The 14,893-nt window shown below is 40.2% G+C and overlaps 2 protein-coding genes across 7 annotated transcripts in view; one reads left to right on the forward strand and one right to left on the reverse strand.

Annotated features, from left to right (window-relative positions):
* Positions 1 to 14,893, reverse strand: part of mb (myoglobin) — an 83,143-nt gene that overhangs the window by 53,674 nt on the left and 14,576 nt on the right. The window lies entirely within an intron of this gene.
* atf7ip (activating transcription factor 7 interacting protein) overlaps positions 1 to 14,893 on the forward strand; it is a 40,400-nt gene that overhangs the window by 15,303 nt on the left and 10,204 nt on the right. For 5 of the 6 annotated variants that reach the window (XM_071473269.1, XM_071473271.1, XM_071473270.1 and 2 more), the window contains one exon: positions 14,746 to 14,798. The gene's annotated coding sequence lies outside the window, so the exon portion shown is untranslated. Of the gene's footprint in view, positions 1 to 8,753; positions 10,444 to 14,745; positions 14,799 to 14,893 lie in introns of those variants that run through there. The other variant, XM_071473268.1, reaches the window with a different exon arrangement.

Genomic DNA, 14,893 nt, shown 5'->3' on the forward strand with positions numbered 1-14,893 from the left:
TGTGTCAGAGGACATCAGTAGAGGAGGTAGACCTACAATGTGGCCCATTTGCATTCACACTACAAAGATAATGTGGCCACATGTGGCCCAGATCACCTGTGAATGTGGTCTAAGTGATTGGGTCTCAAATGTGTCCTGAATGCGTCTCGGCTGCGTTCACACCTGTACTTAGCGCAGTCCACTTGTGGATCACCTGAGACAGATGTTAATACCAGGTCTGAACAGGTTATGTTAGCTTGGACATTAGTTGACATTAGCTCTTGGACATACATCTTATCAGGCTGACTTATTTGGAGTTGTCTGCAAGCTTGAGCTGTCAGAACAATGTATCTCTTTGGGTGGTTTGAGCTGTGGTTGATTTCTGGAGCCTGCGCCCAGCTGTTTGCCATGGTAGTTCTTCAGCAACAGTTCTTTCTTCAGTATCAGAAAAAACATCAATGATCCCTGCAGGGATATTCCTTAGTTACAACAGCACAATACACAGTTAGGAAATGGGAAGTACCAGGAAATACCAGGTCTGAACAGGACCTCTGAATGTAGTATGGACAATGCCTATAATAAAGGTGGCAACCACTTTTTTTCTTTCTGGTCTCTGTCCCTGTCCATCCAGCTGTCTGAAAGCCATTGTTGGTAGTGGTGGGATCTGGAGTATCTCCCTGTAGCCATGTCTCTGTGATGCACAACACTATACTCTCAGATGTTTCTCCAATTCCTTACTACTTATTAGCTCATCCATCTTATTGTCCACTGATTTCACATTATGTCCATGATGATAGAAGCTTAACCCATGTACAACTGTGACTTCAAGCATATTTATAGTCTTAAAGTCCACAAAATTCTTCTTAATATATAATAGTACTGTGGCCGAGCAGTTCTGAAAGTAAACCTGGACATTTTCTGCAAAGACTGTGAGGTAAATGAGAGATGCAGCACTTTTGATGCTTGAATAGGCGTGGAACTCTCAGTTGAATCAGTGCAAAAGATGAGCACCTGGCACATCTCATCCTGCAATAAAAAGAAGTTAAGAAGGTTAGGGAGAGTTGACAAGTTGACACCACATGAGTGCTGGGTTCAACAGGAAACAGCAGGTTTAGATTTCGAGCGTTTCATACACTGCTAGTGTTTGACAGATACAGTTGTCCAAACTGACTTACAAAAAGTCTATTCAAACTTGATAGGAAGAAGACCACACTGTCCTCTGAGTGATGGTGCGGCCACTAGCCAAAAGGCAAAGGAATACAGCAGTTGCGTTAGAATGGAGGGTTTGACTATAACCTGTCAGTAGGAAGAAGCAGTTCCCTTCACTGCCCTGAAGGCCAACACCAGAGTGTTGAACTAGACGTGAGTGGGAACCGGGATAGTAAACACAAAAGGGGGAAACTCTGGAAGAATGAAAACCAGATAGGCGGCAGCATTCAAGACAAGCTTCAGGTGGTAGGCTGGGTGTTACATGCATGAGCTCCAATAACGGTGCGTTCACACCAAACGCGATGGACGCGATGAACGCCACAAGTTTCCATTCAAAGTCAATGTAAATGGCGCGATGACACGCGATGCTGCGTCGGGCGACGCGATTCGGGCGATAGGGGAGACGCGATGGAAGCCTCATCGCGTCCATCGCGTCGCTCCTATTGCCCAAATCACGTCCATCGCTTGAAGTTGAAAAATTTGAACTTTTCAAGCAACATCGCGTGACGCTGTGCCGCGACATCCAATCAGCGTTGATGTCCAAACCATGCCACCGACGTAGTTACGTCAGACGCACATTTCAAAAAAAGGAGGAGAAAATTATTGTGGCTGTCTGTGGACACCATGGATATATTATAAGACCTTATTCTTATAATACATCCATGGTGGATACATGGAGCTATACGACACAACGTCCCACTTTTACCGGGACAGAAACAAAAGAGATAATGTCTGGAAGAAGGTTAGCAAGGAGGTACAGCTGGACTGTGGACGTCTTCATTAAATCAGACGTCCACAACAGATAAAGCGCAGCTACGGTTGTTAACTCAGCCATGGTTGACGAGAGAAAGAAATAAAACAGCGGGATGTGAAGAAAATAGCGGGAGGTGGATTGCGTCATCGCGCGATAAAGCGATGATCACAAATGTGACACAAATGTGTCGAGCGACACGATACTCGCGTTACGGGCGATGACATCGCGTCCATCACGTTTGGTGTGAACGCACAGTAAGGAGGGAGTTGCAGTAGTTCAGGCAGGAGCTGACAAGCACCTGCATGATTCAAGGCAGGCTATGTCTGTGATGTTTGATTGACGTAATGGGAAGAATAGAAGGGCGTCGTCAGCATAGCAGTGGTAGGATAAGATAAGACAATGTGAGTTTATAATGGTAAAAAATCAGTGTTGGAATCAGCCACCAATTTTCACTTTGACCTTTGTAACCCCATGATAAAACTACCTTACACAGAAACAATATCTAGCTAACATCATTGATTGATTTATTGACTGATTCATTAATGGCAACTCATGTTAGGTAGAAAGTTGGCTTACTTGTTATGCTACAGTTACCTGCAACAGCACCAGTCACAATGAGGTGTTGTCAAGTTTGAACAAAGTCAAACTAACGCAGTTTGTGCAAATTAATCTTAGTCCTGCTTTACCATGTCATTTTAGAGTAAAGCAGAACTTTTTTTTTACAAAGACAGCAAACAGCGCCCTCTTTGTCTGTAATTTTGCCATCTATGGTACAGAACCCAAAATACTTACGCACACTGCTTTTCAGGCACTTTGGCATCATCATTATCTGATAAGCTTGGTTTTGCTCATTAGTGTCCTCTTACATTTTGTCTATTAGGCTTAGATTGCGATACGATTTCCATTGGAATTATTGTTTTTGCATTTCATTTTCAATGAAAAACTGTAAAAAATTATGATACTATTTTTGTTGGGCCTTGTACCAAACAAGTATTTTCCTTATGTGTGGAGAATATGATTTATAGGCCAGAGTGTCTCTGTAGCACCACAACGCTCATGGTGCTAACAATGCACAATAATGTTGTGACACATTTTCACATTCTTTGTCCAAAAAATAGCAGCTCCTGCGATTTGGATTGTATATCGATTAGTTGTGCAGCCCTAGTTTCCTGGTAGGTTAACAGGACATGCAATAGGCAAGGCTGATAGTGAAACAAGAGCGCCATCAACTGGACTACACTGCAGACTGCTTTATACACTCTAGTGCATTTAGGTTTTGTAAACTTTGAACAGGCCGTTACAGTTTGTTTTTTCTTTTGAAAAATGATTTCTTTGGCATTCATGCTTTATTTTATAGCGATAGTAGAGAGCGATATGAAAGTCGGGGTAGTGACATGTAGCAAGGGCCCAGGCCAGAATCAAACCTGCAGTGAAGCCTTAGCATATTGTTTTTGCTCTACCTGGTGAGCATTACACCTTGAATATTTAATTATTTCCTGTGTTCGTACAAAAGTTAAATTTTCCAATAAAAAGGGATAGCCCTGGTAGTCCAGTGCAGTGCTTGAGAGAGAAGTTTCGGTTGTGCCCATTCTCTCAGCTACACACATCTGGCCAGGTTGTGTGAAGTGGGCATGTTTTTCAATTGTCCAGTTGGTTTTGGAAAAAAAATCTGAATTCTGTGCCCCCAACTCTGATGTTAAAAAGGTGTGGGGAGTTTCAGACACTGATCATTATTTAGTTTAAAAAATACTGACACCTTAAATGTGATTGAGTCGCAGCTTCAAGGTGATCCTTGAAGACATAATTTAAACAACCATGACATTTTTTTCCTGATGACCACCACAATGCTCCGAGAAACTAAAGATAATTTTTAAGTCTTGAGAAAGATAAATCGACAGTTAGACAAATTCTGAAAGTTTGCATGTCTGTTGTGTCTAAAATGATCATTATTATCGTTATTATTAGAACTGTTATTATGTAGTAAATGGTAGCTCGATAACACAGATGTAAATCTAAATTAAAATTCACCAGGTGTTGGAGGTCAAATAGATCTTCAGATACAAAAATGTGATCAAAAAACAAAGACGAGAGAACAAACCAGTAGGTAGAAAAGCAGCAAATGAGATAGATTTTCAAATAAATAGAGTAACAAGAGACAGAAGAAGAAGACATCTGTGTTCTTGTTGAAGGGGATTGTTTTTGCTCTAACTGCGTACAGCAGCAGCAGCAGCCATTTTCTGCTCCAGCATTCACTGCAAACAATCCATCAAGGGGAAGGAGTGGGGGTGGGGAACGTGTAGGGAAGGCTAGCTTGTTGACTAATTCAAATCATTAACTTCAGGAAATGTTAGCTGTGTGTTATGGCAGTTGTCTCAGAAAATAATCTGTATTTTCCTCATAGCTACTCTCTACTAATGTCAAAATGTGTGAGAGGGAAAAGCAGCTCATGGCATTGTATTTACTCTTCCATAAAACACCATGCACCTTAATTTTCATGGTACAAACTTCTGAGAAATGAGCCACGTTTAGAAAAAAACATAGATAAGATATTCCTGCACAGACAGAAATAAAATTTGATCAAACAGCTCAGGGAGAATGAAATGCTCTTCAGGGCCAGGGGTGGAAAATTGACTAATTTAGGAGACTTAAAATTTACTAAGAATGTTTTCCTGTTTAACAAAGGGTAACTTAATTTTGAACGTATAGCTACAGAGCTCAAATAGTTCGGAGAGCTTTGAATTTGTCATTCACCTCTCTAGCTCCCTCCCTTGTTGGTGAGAACACCCTTCTGCTGCAATGGTTTAATCCATGCTTGGCTGTAAACCTCCAGACTGGAGCAGACTGCTGGTGTGGGGGAGGGGTGGTTGTGCTCTGTGTCAGGCTGTAGACTTAGATCTGACTGTGGTGCTAGCTAGAGCTGATGCGATATGACTTAAACTGTAGTTACTCCAAAGATGGCCTTTAGGTTGTCAGAGTTCACCAGAGAAACAGCAGCTAATACATGAAGTTCTTTCAGCTCTAAAATTGACCAAAGATGTTTTATTACTGTGTTTTCAGGGAACCTAGGTTAACTTTTTTTTTATACATGGTGTTTTGTGTTGTTTGTAGTGTACTGGTCCACATTTGTGTGTTTTTTTTTTTTCTTTTTCTTTTTTTTTTTGAAGCCATGTATGAGCCTCCCTCAGCAGCGCATGTGTAAAGAAGCAGCAGCATGTGCTTGTTTGATTCACATGGAAACTCCTGGTTTAGCCCCCCCCCCCTGTTGTTCTTCCCCCTTTTCCTTCTATCCAGCCTTTCCTAGTCTTCACTCATTTACAAGGACAGAAAAACAAATCATGCATTCAGCGTTTGGGCAATAATAGGCTAAGAGGCAATGCTTTTAGACCATTGCTGAGCAGCTTAAACATATATCAGAATAACTTTCCTTTGATGCTGTTATTTTGGCATATTTTGGTTTGAATTGTTCACCCTGAGCTTCTGTCCATATATGATTAGTCTCCTTAAAACACTATTAGGTTGTGCTGAATCTATCAGTGGGTTGAAGTGTATTTAGTTGATACGATTAATTGTTGTGTTTGCAGTGTACTACAGATTCATTTCATTGGAGTTGAAATTTGGAATATTATGTCAAATATTATAATTGTGTTTGGGGCCCTTTTGCTAGTTTACCATGTGAGGGGAAAATGCCCACCTGACTGGATGGAAAACAGGACACTGTTATACGTACATGAAGCAATATCACAGAGAAGATCAATAATCAGCTTCAGACTTGGCTCCATCTGGTTTTGTAGTTGTCAAATAGCAGAAGACATAAAACTGCCTGATCATGTGGGAAAGCATGAATAGAGTCTGCACTAGGTGGTAGATGGTATGGTGTGTGGTCGAAGTTTTCAGTATTGAATCACTTTATAATTCATATTTACTTTGCCAGGCAGTTCACTTTATTTGTGTGTGTTTATTAACAGTTTGAATGATTGAGCTGCTGTTCAGACGACTTGTGTTGTTGCACATAAACATTATGATACGTGCTAGTATATATAGAATTTATTATTACAGTTAAAATCTTCTATAAGATAAAGTTTCTCTGGAAATATTGAAACATTACATCTACTTGAATAAATGTCTCCTTTTAACAGTTTTCATCCCTTTTATCCACAGTCCTGAGGTTTGTGATATCATTACGCTAGAATAATAACACTATATCTGTCTTTATTTATTAAGTTATTAATGTATTAATATATTATGAGTTTTAAATTAGTCTTACTGCTTGTGTGATTTTACATTGATGTGCATCCATCAAAACACTTTCTACACCTTTTCTGCTGTTAGGGTCATGAGAAACTGGAAGTCTTCCATACATGCGTTGGTGAGAGGCAGGGTACGCCCTGTCTCTCACAGAGCTAACATCTAGATAGATAAATACATCCTCACTCTGCTCCACACCACTGGGTATTCAGAGTTTGCAGTCCATCTGACTTAGATATCTTTGGAAGGTGATTAGAAAGTGTACCTCTCAATACAATGGAGAAGAAGATGCAAAAATCTAGGAGTTTTTTACATACAGGGGCTTTACTGCCTAGCACAGAGACCCATCCTCATCACTGTGATCACACAGCCACTGGTGGAAACATCAAGGTTTTTAGTAAAATCAGTTAGCAAGGGAACGTAAATGAAGACTAGACCGACTGTAATGATGTTTAAGAAACAACCTGTGATGTTAAGCCAGTAACACCAATAGGGATTCAGAGTGCAATGCAGGAAATACAGCCAGCCTTTTAGCAGCTTACAGAGCAAAACAACATGATGATGTATGCTTCAGCCTTTGCTAACAGTTAGTGAAGCTGGTGTAACAGCCACACCAGTAAGTTCCCAGCTTCTGGAGAACCGTGCGAGATTTGCTTTTGTTTCATTCAGCTAAATATTGTGGCGCGGTCATTCAACTGAATTAAAATGTTTGTGCGAGTCTTTGTGAGCATTATGCAAACTGAAGTTATTTTCAATGATGTGGTGCTGCCGTAACATGATAAGCTGTTGTACTAGATACAGCAGGCTCTGAAGGCTCAGTGTGGCTGCGCACAGCAGACCAGGTGGCCATTTTGAGTTTCAGTGAATCCAGATGCAGGCAGTGAGGGTGGGGGAGGGAAGACTACGCACTGTGCGCAGTAATGTTGGAATGCAGCCTCTGCTCTCACTGGCTGACATCTTTTTTCTACTCGGAATATAAACTCCACAGAAAATGTCTAATGTGAAGTAACTGCTAAAAATGGATTGTAGTGGTTGGTTGATAAGTGAGACCAACAGCGTCCTCTCAGTCTGACAGCTTCACTGCCTGGTTGAAGCGCTTCAGGCAGCCTGAAGGAGAGAAGGCTTTTTTTTCTTACCCAGTTATCTAGACTCAGGTTCATAAAACATTTAGCAGTGTGGCTGTGAACTCATGAGATGGAAAAAAATAACTAATTAGTTTTGATAACTCCTCAGTCATAGCTCAGGGTGTTGCTGAACAGTGAACGTCAGACATGTGGCTCTGGCAGCAACAGTGAAGCAGGATTTAGAGGTGATCACTATCACAGAGATAACATTATTTATAAGAAGTAATTCTTTGTTTTCCCTGAAGATCAACGTACGCATGGAGATTTCTGCAGATACACTGTGGTTTTTTCTAAGTAGGCGGAGTTTGTTATAGGATCTGCTTTTGCCTGTGCTCAGCATGCTGCTCGCAGCAGCACTGGTGGCCATTTTGTGTGTCTGCAGTAGCAGAAAGGGGGGATGGGCAGAGTGCGCACAGCAAGGTTTTATTTAGTCTCACAACAGGGCTTTTGATGAAGACAGGTGAAGTTTGGGATTGAAAGTTAATTGTCATCACAAATTATATTTCCTGTTAACTTCTTGTTCTACTACTTCTTGAATGTCTGTGTCTGTTCTGAGTCTCAACTAGTCTACTCAGGAAATTACTTTAACTATCTTGTGAAGAATTCATTGGGGCAGACTTCAGTAAAGGAAGTTAAAATGTAATACCAATATTTTTCAGTTTGTAAGTGGGTGTTCTCTGTTCCTGTTGAGTGAGGAGCCACCCCCGTGCTGAAATGGTTCAGTCTGTTTTACAGCAGCCCTCCCTGCTGTGGGAGAGGCTGGGTGGATAGAGGCTGCTTAGTGTGTCAAGCTGTGCTCTGGTTTCTTGTTGTGTGCAGCTAGCATGGGGCTGTGGGGCTAGAAAGCGATATTTCTTGCTTGTAAATGTAAAGAATACTTCACAAAAATACTGAATACAGTTTTTTATATAATCATGAAATCGTGAAAAATATATATATTCTTATTTCTGAGAAAAGTGCTTATTAGGCTTATATTGACTTGTTTTTAAGTATAACATCAAAGCGTCTCAGCTAAAAAAAACTCTCCAGTAGCATTTCACTTTTTATGTGAAATCTGAAGAAAATGAAACTCTTTGAACAAATCTGTAGCTGTATTTGACTGTTCGATTGCTTCAACACTTTGGCCTCTATCTTTTGTTTGAATGCCCCACCCCCACACCTACTTCCTCCCCTCATCAGAATGGTTCAGTCCATGCTTGACTAGGAGAGGCTGTTCCAGAGAATGAAATGGAGACTGTGTGTGTGTGTGTGTGTGTGTGTGTGTGTGTGTGTGTGTGTGTGTGTGTGTGTGTGTGTGTGAGAGAGAGAGAGAGAGAGAGACGGGGGAGGGTGGGTGCAGCTGCCTCTGTGTTGAGTGTGTTGTGGGTGTGCAATTTAGCGCTGGCTGTGCGCCTCTAGCTAGGCCCTGACTAAAGTGCATGTTGTGCTGCTTTGTCTTTTTAAACTGGCTTTATTTGTTAGTTTTACGTGTTATTGTTTGAGAGCTCATACAGTGAGGTGTTTCTGTTATTTGGTTTGACATTGTCACCACAGATAAACACATCCTGGTTTTCAGGTGGATGGAACAGTCTGAACCAAGCTCACTTCCCTTAACCTTTGACCTTGGCTTTTTAGCTGTGTAGCTCATTGATAAACTCAACAAATTATTTATCTGACATCGAATGAATGGCCTCAGTTTCCTCCAGTCAAAAGTGAACTTTTTATTGAAAAACATAATTTTGTTAACTGTTGAATTGAATTTTCTTTCATGAAACAACACAGCAAACACTTTGTTTGAGCCAGTCGATTTTCAGAGTTTTTCAGACACAAAGTCAAAAATGGTAATTCCAAATTCCTGTTTTGAAAGTTTTAACACAGGAGATTAAATAAGAAACATTTATGGAGAAGCTAGGATGTGTAGCAGGATGAGCTCTACAGGATGAAGGCCAAGGCTTACCTTACCAGTTAGAAAAAAAACAGCAACCATATCCTAATTAGTATTTCCACAGTATTTAAATAAATACAGCTTAAGTTTAAAGATGTTGATGACTGTCAGATGTACATCATTCACCTTAATGACAGAGCTTCCTTAACTCTCAGTTTATTGTTCAGTTGGACTGTAGCTTGGTCTAAACATGAGAGATCATATTACAGCCTGAGTATGGTCCTCTGCAGTCCACACCGGTCAAGTCATTAGAGGCACAATTGTAGGCTGAAGCTAACTAAGTACTCAGGTCAGTTATTCCACATTGTACCTCAGGTGACCATGACATATGTCTGCAGTTCACATCGAATCTCTCAAAGGTTCAGCACAGAGGCAAGAGGAGGGTTATTTACAGCTGTTTCAGGGTTTCTTACTTTATATATTTGTTGACTATGCTAAAAATAAAAAATTGCAGCACCAACCATCTTAAAACAGTAACAATGAAATAATGAACTGAAACAGCTTGACATTTTGAACTGTATAGGTAGGTACATCTTAAACATACAGATCCTCAATAAAGGTCAAGTATTTCACTCCTGTGATATTTCTGTGTGGTACAGTGCTGATTGACCTTTTTTAATCAGAACATTTTCTTTGCCTTTGATGTTATTTAGAAGGGACAGCCCCCTCTGCCCTTTTACAGAATGGTTTAGTCCGTGTCGGCTGTAGCTTTCCATACTGTGGACTAGTTTGTTCTAGAGTTGGGGGATGGGGGTTGCTAAGCAACAGCCTGTGCAGTGTACTTCCCCTCTGTCTGTGCGCTGCTAGCTAGGGTTGATATTGATAATCACCACGCTGTACTTGAAAATGTTGTAGACACAAGCATTGATTTGTGTGTGTGTTTTTTGTGCCTGCATATATATCATGCACTTGATAGATGTTATAAGAGAAAAATTGTTGTTCATCTGTGTGTGTAATATTATGCATTGCAGCACAGTGTTGTGTCAGGGACTGACTTTTCGTTTCAAAGGGTTTAATTATCACCCAGTGTGGGCACAGGTGGGCCACCCAGCCTTCACAGAACATACCTCTGCAAGGAACAAAATGGACTAGTCCTAACTGAGCCCCTCCTCCTTTCTTTTATGTTCTCTTGCTGGCCTTTCAGCTGTTCCCTGCTCCCACAATCAACAAATACATGGAAGGCCTCAGTCCCACACATCCTGCTAAAGGTCAACATTTCTTCTTTTTAAAGCATGTTTAACATTTCTCTGTGTTACTTAAATCTATCTCAGTTGTTCTCATCGCAGCTTCACACTCTTCTCAAGGTTAGCTTTGATTCTACAGGGTGCTATGCTAGTTGAAGAAGGCAGACTTTGGCTTGTTCTTTGATTTGTTTGTTTTTTTTTTAATCCTTTCATTAGAAAGCATTAATTTCAGACATTATAGAAATGTCAGGGAGTTGATCAACAATGTCAGTAGGGAGATTCTGACACCTGCAACACTGCACTATGCCAGGAGTGTGCATGCTTTTTTAACCATTGTTTGTCACTGGTCACAGTCAGTAACTTAAGTTATTTACTCGAGTCATACATGTTCTGTGTTCATACATTCAGATGGCTGTACATGTATATACTTACAGCAGTGTCAACCCATTTATAGTTGTTCAGTACTCGCTTTGTTTCTCACAGATATTCCACAGGTGAAAGCATCTCCCTTGCTAGCAGTCAGACATGCTATTCATTTTTTACTTGTGTCTTTTTATCTTTATGTAGTATTGTCTGGCTGCAGATCAAACCCACAAGATTGCACTCATTCAGATAGAAGCACAATTGCTACCACTATTTTATATGTCGCATGTATATAAAATTCATGGAGTGTGTAGTGTCAGAGTGTCTTATTGTGGCGGAAAGCTTAAAGCAGAATTTGGGAATCCTCTCATCATTCCCAACACTGACAACTTGAAAAAAGTCTTGCAGTTTTTACAGCTTTTACTTGTTCTGGTTGGTGACACATACAGTCAGTGGAGATACGTTCACTGAGCTCGCTGGTCGCTGTTTATTTGTTTATGCCACACTGTGGTTCACTCACACACAGTTCTGTGTGTCAGGGAAAAGGTCCCAGTATTTTAATGGAGGACAATGTTGTTGTTTTTTAAACTCATTTAGCCAGAGCATATGTAGGCCTACCCATATGTCAGAGACTGATCAATTTAAAAATGCTTTCATTAGTACCAGTACAAGTCTGGCATGCTAGCTAGGGACATACTCACCAATAACTGGTGCCTAACCAAAAACCTGTCACAGTTTTGATGCTATTCTTGCGAGGCCAACGTGTTTTGGCAAGTTGCACATGCATGTCTATGTACTGTGTCCATCATATTGGGCAACATTTGGTGAGTAAGATGTTACCCTGCTGAAACACAGTTGCACCTTCTACATCTGAGCCATAATGTGGTACTTCTTTCCCGAAAGAGAAAGTTTTGATGTTCCTCGTAACCATGAAGTTGAAATGCCAGGTTTACTATTTATTTGGCATCACAGAGGCAGAGACATGTATGAGACATGCATGTCTAGTTTGGCACAGTTACTGCCACTTAGTGATATTTGACAAATCAAATCAATGGCTAGTGACCTGGTGTTGACACTGGGTTGCAGAGGCAAAGTACTGAAACAACTACAAGCAGCTATTATGCAATTAAAGAGAAAAGAAACAGTCAAAAACCCGAAACCCGGAATAGCACATCACTGTTTGCCTCCTGTTTTTGATGTCTCCAGCTTAGCATGAAAGCATGTATGTGAAAGAATTCCTTCTTCTATATGGGAGGCTTGTTATCGAAGAATGAGAATGAGAGGACAATACAGACTAGTAAGTTTTTAAATTAAAATATGAAAACGCTAAACATCCTGTTTAGCTCAGTGGGTAGAGCACCCGCCCCATGTGTTGAGGCTGTAGTCCTCACTGTAGGCGGCCCCGGTTCAAATCCCGCTCCGAGCAGCCCTATTCTGCGTGTCATTCCCCCTCTCTCTGCCTCCCCATTTCCTGTCTCACTCTACTGCCCTATCAACAAAGGCATAAAGGCCAATATTCTGTGCATTGAAGTTGGCTCATGTTGGATTGTTGACTCCAGTTAAATCCTGGCAGTGAATTGTCTGACAGAAGATGTGTAGAGAAAGTACAGAGAAAGACAGAAATAATGGTTGTCTACTACTCTAACATTATGGGGTGAATTCAGACCCATACTCTTCAGTTCAGAGACCTCATTGAGAGGAATAATTTATTAATATTCCTATATGTTCATTAGGTCTTTGTGAGAATTTAAGCACAAATAGTATCTCTGCTGTTGTAGTGAATTTAGTGCTTTTTCTCACTTGAAAAATTATGCAGTTTTTGTGGTGTGTATTAGATGCCACACCCAGTCTGTCTGTGTTCACCTGACACATGACATGATTTCTGCATTCCTCCAACTCAGGTGCAGCGGAGGACTCACTGACGTAGCTGCAGAGAGCCCCGTTTCTATATAAGGGCTGATGAACTGAGTTAACTGTATGTCTGAAGAAAAGGATATTTAGTAAGACTTGTTTTTCTTAATTCAATGGATTTTATAGTTAATGTGTATATATAGTGTATAAAACATAAAAACATGACCTAAACCATAACTATCCATATTTTAAAACTGTCAACCAGCACAATAAAACTGACAGTGGATTAGCTGTAGCTTGAGGAATATTTAATTTGCCTTCATTAGTGTTTTTGTTTTATATAATGATTTTTATATGTTCTACATTTTATTGACTTTGGCAGCTTAGTGAAGGCTCAGGGTCAACATAAAATTCTTATTAAGCAGGGTGATGCTGCAACCTGATCTATCTGATAGAGAATCCTGCTCAGCTAGCTACATAGAGCTCAGTCTGGCAGCAAACAGCAGAGCTGACGGCCATTTTATGTTTCTGCACTGAATCCAGGCGTAGTAAATGAGGCCGTAGGATGGGGGAGGGGGGATATTGTGCTCTGCGCAGTGTGCAATAACATTGGAATGTGAAGTGTACCAGTTATCGTGCTCACCATTTACACCGCTCTTTATTTGTTTATGCTCACTTTTTGCATGCTGGGTTTTTCAGGTTACATTTTAATGTAATTATGCTGAAAAATTACAATGAGTAGTTTATGGTCATTGCAGGGAGCATGCTTGCTGATATGAAAGCAGAGTTCTGATGGCTTACAGTGTTGTGCGTATGCGCCAGCATCTCAGTGTGCTACTCAGCTTTACAGTGTAAAGTATACGCTCAGTCCAGGCCTTCTAAGCGGATGTTGCATTTTTTTCCACACATGTGACAGCCTGCTAAGCTGCAAAGTACACATGGCTAAATTAAACATTGTTGGTGATTGATGCCTTTTCAGATGACTCTGAAACTCACCTGCAGTCTTGCAGTGACACTGAAGTTAACCAACTTTACAAGTGTAAAACTGAAGCAGGTTATTCCTCTCATCAGATAAGATTCTAAAGATCACTTTATGTGCTCAGCAACAGATTTAACTACACACAGTATCTACAGTTTGAATGTGTCTGCTTTTTGCCGTAACATCAAAGGAGTGTAAACAGACAGACTGATCAAGCCTCACAGCTGAAAAACAAACCCCTGTGGCTGCACGTTCTTGAGTTTACATTCACTGAAATATGGGTAAAGTGATTTGTATGAAAGCTTCTGTCTTGCAGTTTGATGCCTCTCTGTCCATTGTTCTGCCAAGAAATTTCTCTCTTTTTTTCTTCTTCACTGTTGTGTGTGCTTTGGTTAGCATGTCATGTCTAATGGGTTTCTCTTAGACTGGCATCTTGCCAGCAAATAGCTGATTAGTCAGTTGATAATTTTTGTTATGATGCATTATCGATGTTTAGCTCTAAATTAGGCTTAGTCTTCATTCCAGTGCTGAATAAGAATGGCCGTCAAATTATCATGTTTGAAATATTATGTTCAAAAATCTTGAATAAAAGCTTTTATCACATTTTTTACAACACTGGATAGAACGTTAGCTTACACTGCTAAAACTGCACATAAAACTTCAATCATTTCAGGCGGAGGAAATATATGAAAATAAAAATATGAAGTAAAAGTAGAAATAATTCTTGTGTAAAGCAGTGTTGGCAAAGAATAGTATGACCTTTTCTAAAATTCAGATATGACACGTAGTAAACATGTCTACGGGCTAGAGTCCAATCTGTTTTAGCATTTTAAGTCCAGATGGGTCCTTAAAGTGCAATGTTGTGTAGTTTTATAAATTCTTCATAAAGAATATAAGTCAGTAATAGGTATGGATAGCAGGTATGGTATGGACTAACTCTACCCCTTCCAGTCTGATTAAATTTGTAGTGACCACACAAATGAAATATCTCCCTGAAGCTACAGGCTCAGTTTCAGGGGATGGAGACAGATCTAGAGCTAAATTTAGGGTAACACTTTGATTTGTATTGTCAAGTCCAAGTTTGAAGCATTAATATACTATTTACTAAGAAGATACATATTTTTTTCCCTCAGGTTGTCGAAAACCTCTGTTGTAAGTCCATGACCAGGAATCTTTCAGCTTGAAGGTGAGTTATTCATAGATGTTTTAATTAGTATATTCACTGCATGTTACTAAAGATCACAGCACATTTCTTGTTTTGCTACTGAATGTAAAACGAGC

This window comes from Trachinotus anak, unplaced genomic scaffold (genome assembly GCF_046630095.1).
Source record: "Trachinotus anak isolate AG129_WGS33_773 ecotype Australia unplaced genomic scaffold, CSIRO_AGI_Tana_v1 ptg000049l, whole genome shotgun sequence".
NCBI lineage: Eukaryota > Metazoa > Chordata > Actinopteri > Carangiformes > Carangidae > Trachinotus > Trachinotus anak.